Below are 8622 nucleotides of genomic sequence, written 5' to 3'. Positions count from 1 at the left end.
TTATGCACAAGGCTCGAATCGATTCCCTCAGGGAGGAAATGTGCACCTGAGTCTGGAATCCAGAAAAACTCGCTTCCCCCATTGCTGACAGAGTGAACCTGCTAAGCAAAAAAAAATTGCGACGTTTTAAAATAAAAAAGAAAAGTAAGCCTGCGAAAGCTCATACTGGGAGTCCTCTTTGCAGTTATTGATTACGAAATGCGTTTCTGATCCTTTTCCTGGGTAATGAGTGCTAATGTTCCATTGTGTTTTTCTTTGTCTTTCCAGCTTTGAAAAATAAAAATCTGAGAACATCGTACATTCGTTTTTCGTGCATGGTTTCGTTATTGAGCGCAGCGAAAAGAACGACTGCGGAAGAAACTACCGACCGAAAGAACTGGGGAAGGGAATAGTCGTGTGAGGCGGCAGACGAGAGGAGTAGCATAATTCAGCTGCGAAAGCGGCGGCCACATCTGCGCTCCTCACTTCTGGAGCGGAGAGGGCGACACAGCGGAGAGCACTGGTGAGTCTCCTCCTTCCCATAGGGAAGCAGGGGAAACGGCTGGCGGGAAAACGGGAGCTAACCCTTCCTCCCGCGCATCCCGCGTCGCCCTCCCTGCCTCCTCTCCGGGATGCGGGGAGGGAAGTTGGCGGGCAAAGAGGAGAAAAGGAGGGTGAAGAGCGGAGAAGGGAGAGTGGGTACCCATCCTTCACTCCTACTCTCGGTCGCGTAGGGAGGAAAGGAGCGAGCAAGGAGGCGGCGAAGGGGAAAAAGGGGGAGGCGTGCTCCCTTCGTCCTCCAGCGCCTCCCGCGTTGTGTCGTCCGCTGCCCGGTCCAGCAGACGAGTCGGGGCGCGGCAATGCTGCTGTATCGACGGAGGCGCCGCTCCGACGCCGGTCGCTATTCGCCGCTGATGCTTCTGCGCTCTTTGCTGCCGCCTTGTGCCGATAGCCTCGTGGCCTCGCCGACGCTATGGTGAGTCTCGCCGGGGGCGCCGGCTTCCCCTCCTCTTCCCCATGCGTTTCTTCGTCGCCTTCGGAGATGGCCTGGCGGGTCAGATTCTGCATCGTCGTGTCCCCTTCTTGTTGCCGCCTTCGTGTTTCGTTCGCAGAGACAGCGAACGCGCGTTGTATGGTAGCGGCATCGTTGCTGTAGTGCCGTTCTTTGTTATGCTTACGACGGGAAGGAATGTACTCGGCGATGTGACATCCAGGCATATGCGTTGGTTGGGATCTGAAGCGTGGTGTTAGGTTGAAGCCAGGTTGTGAGGAATCAAAAGAGGTGTACTTGACATCACGCCTGCTGTCTGCCTTCGAGGGGGCGAGGTGTCGACGGCATTAATTATGCTTCCTACCTGCATTACTGACAGCTTGCATTGATGGTTTTCGCTCAAAGCGCATATTTTGCACAGGTACTTCGCTTTTTTTATGACATCAACTCGACAAACCAAGTAACTTTCAATCGAATGTTGTCCTTTTTCGCCGAAAAACGGGGGGTCTCCAAGCTTAAGAGACTCCCTCCTGCTGTCCATTTACAGAAAGCTATCTCCACATTGTCTGCAGTGAACAAATGTGTTTGGCGGCTGGCGCGTACAATGGCTTTGCAACGATGTCGGCAATCCGCCAATCGTGTCTGCAAAAGCATCCGCGTTAGAGAAGTGCGGCAGCTATGAGGTGCCGTTGGTACAGAGACTGGGAAATCGTTACACTATTTGTCTTTAGGTTGCATGCCATGACCTCTACTAAGTTTTTTTTATTAATTTATTATGTCTCGAAACACAATATATTAATCTTGACCAATTCCTTTATGTTCACTTTTCACGCAAACTATGCGACTTGAAGTGTAAGCACACGGCTTTTAAAGCAAATGGATTCATCATCGCTGACAGTTTCTTTGAACAGAAAGTAAGATTCGGCGCAGACTGTGAAACAAACATTCCTCCACAGTCTGCTCCGCGGATGTACTCTTACGCCATGACAACTCTTCTCTGCACACACTCTGACAGTAATGGCATCGGCATTGTCAGTGCAGTGAGGACAAGCTTTTTCGGCATTATAAAAACACTGCACACCAAACATAGCTATATGAAAGCAAACCGACTTAAACGAGTATATGCGCACACTTCTCCGAAACATACTCTTTGCTTGAAATACGCACCGTTTACAGGTTTATGTTTTACGTCTTCCTATTTCCCCCCAGACTACAGTGACGTGCACGAAAAAAATAGCACTGTGAGCTATTCGACAGAACGCATGTTGAGAACATCGGCGTTTACTAACGACATTCTCGCATGCTATTTCTGCCCATTCTGTACATTGAGTCCTCAACATCAATGATGGTCTTGCACAGCGTGCAAAAAAATAAAGAGCAATATGAGTACAGCGCAACAGAACTAATGTTTCCAATAGTAAATGGGAAGAGGGAAAGGAGCGGATTCTTCTGGGTACTTAAGCAGTGTGCACACCGAATAACAGCCGTTGCCGTAATACAGGAAAGCTCAAAATGTATGTTCGACGAACATCTTGTCAACCTGATTTGAGTTAATAGGTTGTGCAAACAGGTAAGCTGCCTGCATGTCACCCTTCTTGTGAAGTTTCCAATCTTCTAATGATTTAGACGCAGTGTAGTCGACGGAAGTGGTAATGTATTCAGTAGATGGGCCTGCTTAAATGAGGTGGAGACATTTATAGTCAAAGGAATTTTTATTAAGTACACTGATCTTTGTGCTATTCATTTAGTTTATTAATACGGTAGGCTTGAATACCTTGGTGGAGTGGGCATGTAGTACACTTCTTGAGTTTTTGTATTAAATCAATATTTTTTCACAGTCATTTGCTTGCTGGGTAGTTGCAGTGCTTATGGTGATAGTTTATGCATTTTTTAATGAGAAAATCTGATGTCTCGTTCCGATTCATTTGTTTTATGGCTTGGTGAAAAACTGGGAGACCAGGCTATTATTTTATAATGAAGGTCTCTGAGCTCGTAGCTAAATATAATTTAGTCTTTTATAAGCAAATCCACTCTCAGGATTGATGTGTGGATACAAAAGCCGGAGGAGAGTGCTTTATTTGCCTACCACCTTTTATCTACCGCAGCGCGATGGTGTCTGCAGCGCAGTGCAGTGGTGTCAGGTTCTGGATTCCATGCTCTTGGCGTGTGCTCATATGCAGTAAAATTCAACATTAATCACCGAATTTCGCAAGCGGTATCAGTGAAAAAATATTTTAAACTGAAAATAGTTGCCATGCGCACCCGGTAAAACACATTACAAATGATAAACGACCAGAAAACAGGAGTAATTCGATTTTCGACAATAGCGTTCACTGACTGCACCATTTCGGCACCATCATCAGCAGCCTGACTACGCCCCCTGCAGGGCAAAGGCTCCCTGCCTCTCCAATTAACCTTGTCCTGTGCCAGTGGCGGCCACCGTATCCCCGCAAACTTCTTAATCTCATCCGCCCACCTAACTTTCTGACGCCCCTGCTACGTTTGCTTTCTCTTGGAATCCACTCCGTTACCCTTAAGGACCAGCGGTTATCTTGCCTTAGCATTACATGTCGTGTCCAAGCCCATTTCTTCCCCTTGATTTCGACTAGGATGTCGTTAACCCGCGCTTGTTCCCTCAACCACTCTGCCCGCTTCCGGTCTCTTAACGTTACACCTGTCGATTTTCTTTCCATAGCTCGCTGCGTTGTCCTGAACTTAAGCTGAACCCTCTTCGTTAGCCTCCACGTTTCTGCCCCATAGATGAGCACCGGTAAGGCGCAGCGGTTCTACTTCAGCATAACTTCCTTCAAAGAACAATTTCTCGCGGCATATAAAACACGCGGAGAAATGCTGTACGAAATTTAACAACCAAAAACGTCTACACTTACCGCCAACCACGACATTATTTATATACCAGTAAAGCAAGAAGCTTCTTAAAACAGCCTATTTTTATTGACAGACCAGCTGGCCCATATAGTCAATACTAATCTTATCCTAATCTGCCCGGATGATGTGAGTATTTAGTGAACGCTTCATTGACAGAGAGAGAGAGAAAGCGCTACCTTTACTCCAAATTTTTGGCCCAGGAGACGTTCGAAAAGTTCGTTCCTTTCCGTAGCAGTAGTGGCATTTGATCAGAGATACAGGAAAGGCTGCGCGTACCGGAACTGCCTCATTCAAATGCAGAAGTCACGGCCGAAAGGGAACAGAAGCCAAGGATAGGGTAGGACGATTCGATAGATTAGGAAAAAAGATAGATCATGCCAATAACCGATAAAGAAGAGAACGGAAACAAAATACAAAAACCACTGCTCATTAGGTTCAATGAAAAGCGGCTGCACACCTAATACCAAAGAAAAGACGACTCAAGCTTGCTCCAACATCCCAGCATAAGGCATATGGGCATCATAAAGATCCCAAAAAGAGGTGTCTTCCGCGTGGCTTTGAGCGTTCATCTGAGTCCCGCATCGCTTACTCGTAATCGTGTATAGCATTAACTGCTCCTACATTTCCTGTGAGCCTTTTTCTTAGAATGCATTATGCAGGCTACGTCAGTGAAATTTATGGTGGTGGTAACAATATTATTAAGGTTATAGCATCGGAATCTTTGTCGGGAAAAAATGTGACGTCGCTCATACAATTCGCTGAAGGAAGTGACACCCCCAGACAGGATAGTTCTCATTGGCTGAAGACAAGTGACACGTTTTCGGCAGGGAAACTAACCACCTGCTAGATGGCCCGAAGGGATGTCTGGTTGTGTGCAGGTAGTGTAGCGGTCTGGAAGCACCACCATACACGAATGACACAAAACTCGAAGCCAAGGCGTCAGCAGCCTTTAATGCTATCACATTCCCAGGACATAAATTAGGTAGGCCATCTGTTAATTTTTCAGTACAGTTCATTCTTATGTTCTACTGCCTAACAACAAAAACACCTCATTGCCTTTCCCAGAATAATAATAATACGAGAAGGGACCAAAGTGGTGCGGTTCCAGAACAATGCACCAGACCTTTAATTACTGTTTAGAGCAACCGACAGGAGCAAAGAATGCACGAACACAGGACTGCCGACAACTTCCATTTGAGGTTTATTCAAGCTACCTGGCAAATCAAACGCTTTTACAAAACCAACATATACTCAGTTGGCAGAAGGAAAGCCGCCTGCGTTTCTTCCTCCTGGTCTTCTATCCTAATATTGAATAGTTTATGAATATGTACCAACTAGCCCACATCAAACGAAGCTATCGCTGAGATAAATTGGTAAATTGGTTTTTGAGGAAAGGAAATGGTGCAGTATCTGTCTCACATATCTCGGTGGACACCTGAACCGCGCCGTAAGGGAAGGGAGGAAGGTAGGAGTGAAAGAAGAAAGAGAGGAAGAGGTGCCGTAGTGGAGGTCTGCAGAATAATTTCGACCACCTGGGGATCTTTAACGTGCACTGACATCGCACAGCACACGGGCGCCTCTTGCGTTTCGCCTCCATCGAAACGCTATCACTGAATTTTTTTTTTTGAGAGAGGCGCCATAAATCGGCACAGTCTTTGCATCCCTATTCACCATCACAATCAGGCAGGTTACGTACACATTTCCACTGGTCTCCAATTTCCATATCCTGCCTTAGCCGCGGTGAGCGAATGTCAACAATACCTCCTTTTCAGAGCGCAGCTCCCCGTTTCTGCGTTTTGCGGCGTCGCCGTTGTCCGTTGTAACCAGCAGTGGATAGTCACGCTTTAAGCTGCGAAACCAATGGAGCGGGAACTCGGAAAGCAAAGGAAAGGCGCATCACTGCCCTCTTGGAACAGTGGACACCTCAATCCTGCTTTAAGCTACGTGGCGGTTGTGACAGATGTGCACAGCATGTGGGGTGGGGTATCTGTTGTGTCAGCCAGCATCTTCGCTTCGGCGGACGCGGTTGTTGTGACGCGCGTCTCTTCGTTCACTCTTTCCTCTTATCTTTTAACTCTCCTCTATCTGCACATGGCAGCGGTGGTGGCTCGGCTGGAACCAATCGGCAGGCCTGTGCACTTTCCTTTTCATCCTTCTCTCAGTTGCAACAACACAACAACGCGCTGCATGCGTTGGCATTGACAACATTGTGCCATTTTACGGAAGGAAGTGTGCATAATTGGCTCCCTGGGTCATTGGACGCCTGAATCGCGCTTATAGGTACGTGGGGCGATGAGAGAGAGAGATGTTGGCTGCAGGCAATGACAACGTTGCGCCAGAAACGCGGCGCTGAAGCCTTAGGCCATCGGCGTTCATTGTGTTCATTGGCGTTGGCGTTGACAACGTTTTGCACTCCGATCATTTTAAGAAAAGGAAGTACGCATAACACGCTCCCTGGGTCAGCGGACGCCCGAATCGCGCTTATAGGTACAGTCTTTGTCAAAAGTAACCAGGCTCCATGGTTTGCTTCTCATTCGTATAACAGAGCCCGCACGGCTTCCCTTAAGGTCAAAAAGTTCTTTGCAGGTGAGATCAGGGGTTCTTCTTGCAATACAGAGATTTAGAGCTTGAGGGCTGGCGTAATAGCTTTAATATACGACTGAGAAGAAAAACGTGCAGCCTGGTTACTTTTGGCAAAGACTCTACGTGGGGTGATGAGAGAGAGATGTGGGCTGCATGCGTTAGCGCTAACGGTGAGCGAACTCTCGCGATCAACCATTAACTGCCACCTGCCAGGGTGGCAGGGTGGGTGAAGACTTGAATGTACATATTGTCACGTTGTAGTGACGGCAGTCCAGCGGTCAGGAAGACACCAGAAAGACTTGCAAACGAAGCTCTTTATTTGGGCTGACTTGCGCCCGCAAAAGAACTGAATCACTCGGTGGCGGCGTAAGCAACAAGCGTGCTCGTCAATCGTCGAACTACGAATGCCCGCTGCTCGCGGCATCGCTCAATTTAAAGCCGGCAAGGAAACTTCCAGATAACAGGTCAAGATCATCTACAGTAATCTGGAAAAACCTAGATGCAGCCTTTCATGGCTGCGATCAATCGAGATTAGTCTGGTCGCTTCTCGCGTCACGAACAAAAGTGATAACGACCCTTTCCTGCAGCCTTGAGCGTAAACGAACAAACACTACAATGATATGTGGCATTACCCCCCTACCAAAAAAGCATCGCCTCGATGCTTTAAAATGAAAATAAACACGGAGAATGCTAGCTTCGAGTCCTTTAGCATTCATAATAAGGTTTAAAGGCAGCGGTAAAAGCTTCAAGTCTGGCCGTGTCGTCGTCGTCGTCGGTTTTGTCGTAGTTTTCGTCGTCGTAGTTGTCGTAGTCGTAGTTGTCGTAGTCGTAGTTGTCGTAGTCGTAGTTGTTGTCGTCGTCGTCGTAGGGGACGTCGTCGTCGTAGGGGACGTCGTCGTCGTAGGGGTCGTCGTCGTCGTAGGGGTCGTCGTCGTATCGTGGTCGTGTCGCCGTCGTCGGTGTTGTCATAATTTTCGTCGTCGTAGTTGTCGTCGTCGTCGTAGGGATCGTCGTCGTCGTAGGGATCGTCGTCGTCGTAGGGATCGTCGCCGTCGTAGGGATCGTCGTCATAGGGGTCGTCATCGTAGGGGTCGTCATCGTAGGGGTCGTCGTAGTTGAGGCATAGTCTTGTGTTTTCGTTGATGGAGAATCTTAGTTCTTGCGCTCATAAGCAACCTCACCTCCAGAGGCTGCTTTATTCAGTTTAGCCTTCGGGGCCTGGGGGAGCGTCCACGCACTGCGTAGCCTCGGCTAGGAGATACAAAGCGCGGTGACGATGGCGACGGGGAACGTGATAGGCGGCTGGGCGGTGAGCATTCTTCCCAACGCAAAAACTCCTCGATTTCCGCTCGCCGGGTCGGGGTTGGTGGCACCCGGGGCTGCTGAATAACGATTGGAGTAGTCGTCTGGGGCAAGCTCATGGTGGACGTTGCTACTCGATTTCGCTTCCGGGTAGAGTCCGGCAGAGTCCCGAACTCAGGTGCGTCCCCTAGCAGACGTCGGCTTGCGCGGTGGACTGGAGTCAGGTCCTGCGGTAGATGACTCAGACGGCTGGCGTCACGACTTGTAGGGGGTGTCCGGAACATGAAAGGCTACCCCGCACCTCCACCAGATGTCACGTTGTAGTGACGGTAGTCCAGCGGTCAGGAAGACACCAGAAAGACTTGCAAACGAAGCTCTTTATTTGGGCTGACTTGCGCCCGCAAAAGAACTGAATCACTCGGTGGCGGCGTAAGCAATAAGCGTGCTCGTCAATCGTCGAACTACGAATGCCCGCTGCTCGCGGCATCGCTCAATTTAAAGCCGGCAAGGAAACTTCCAGATAACAGGTCAAGCTCATCTACAGTAATCTGGAAAAACCTAGATGCAGCCTTTCATGGCTGCGATCAATCGAGATTAGTCTGGTCGCTTCTCGCGTCACGAACAAAAGTGATAACGACCCTTTCCTGCAGCCTTGAGCGTGAACGAACAAACACTACAATGATATGTTGCAATATAAAGACAAACAGGAATTTCTTACCACTTATGCGGGAGAACATCCCATTCCTCTCGCTCGTAACGCCTCCCACGGCTGTGACAACCTCGCGAAATACTTGCATAGACCTCGTTTTTGAGAACTAGGCAGTGGTACAGCAAGTCGAGCATATATTCAGCTATTTCTCCGACCACAAAGATTCCTTCAT

The 8622-nt window shown here is 48.6% G+C and overlaps 1 protein-coding gene across 1 annotated transcript in view; it reads left to right on the top strand.

Annotated features, from left to right (window-relative positions):
• Positions 1 to 812: 812 nt before the first annotated feature.
• Ptp36E (protein tyrosine phosphatase 36E) overlaps positions 813 to 8622 on the top strand; it is a 154799-nt gene continuing 146989 nt past the window's right edge. Inside the window, exon 1 of the mRNA XM_089549712.1 lies at positions 813 to 955. The gene's annotated coding sequence lies outside the window, so the exon portion shown is untranslated. The remainder of the gene's footprint in view (positions 956 to 8622) is intronic.

The sequence above is a fragment of the Amblyomma mixtum genome, chromosome 1 (assembly GCF_055824585.1).
Source record: "Amblyomma mixtum isolate Tamu chromosome 1, ASM5582458v1, whole genome shotgun sequence".
In the NCBI taxonomy this organism is placed as follows: domain Eukaryota; kingdom Metazoa; phylum Arthropoda; class Arachnida; order Ixodida; family Ixodidae; genus Amblyomma; species Amblyomma mixtum.
Note: the sequence above shows the minus strand (reverse complement) of the source record. Positions and strands in the feature narration are given on the sequence as shown.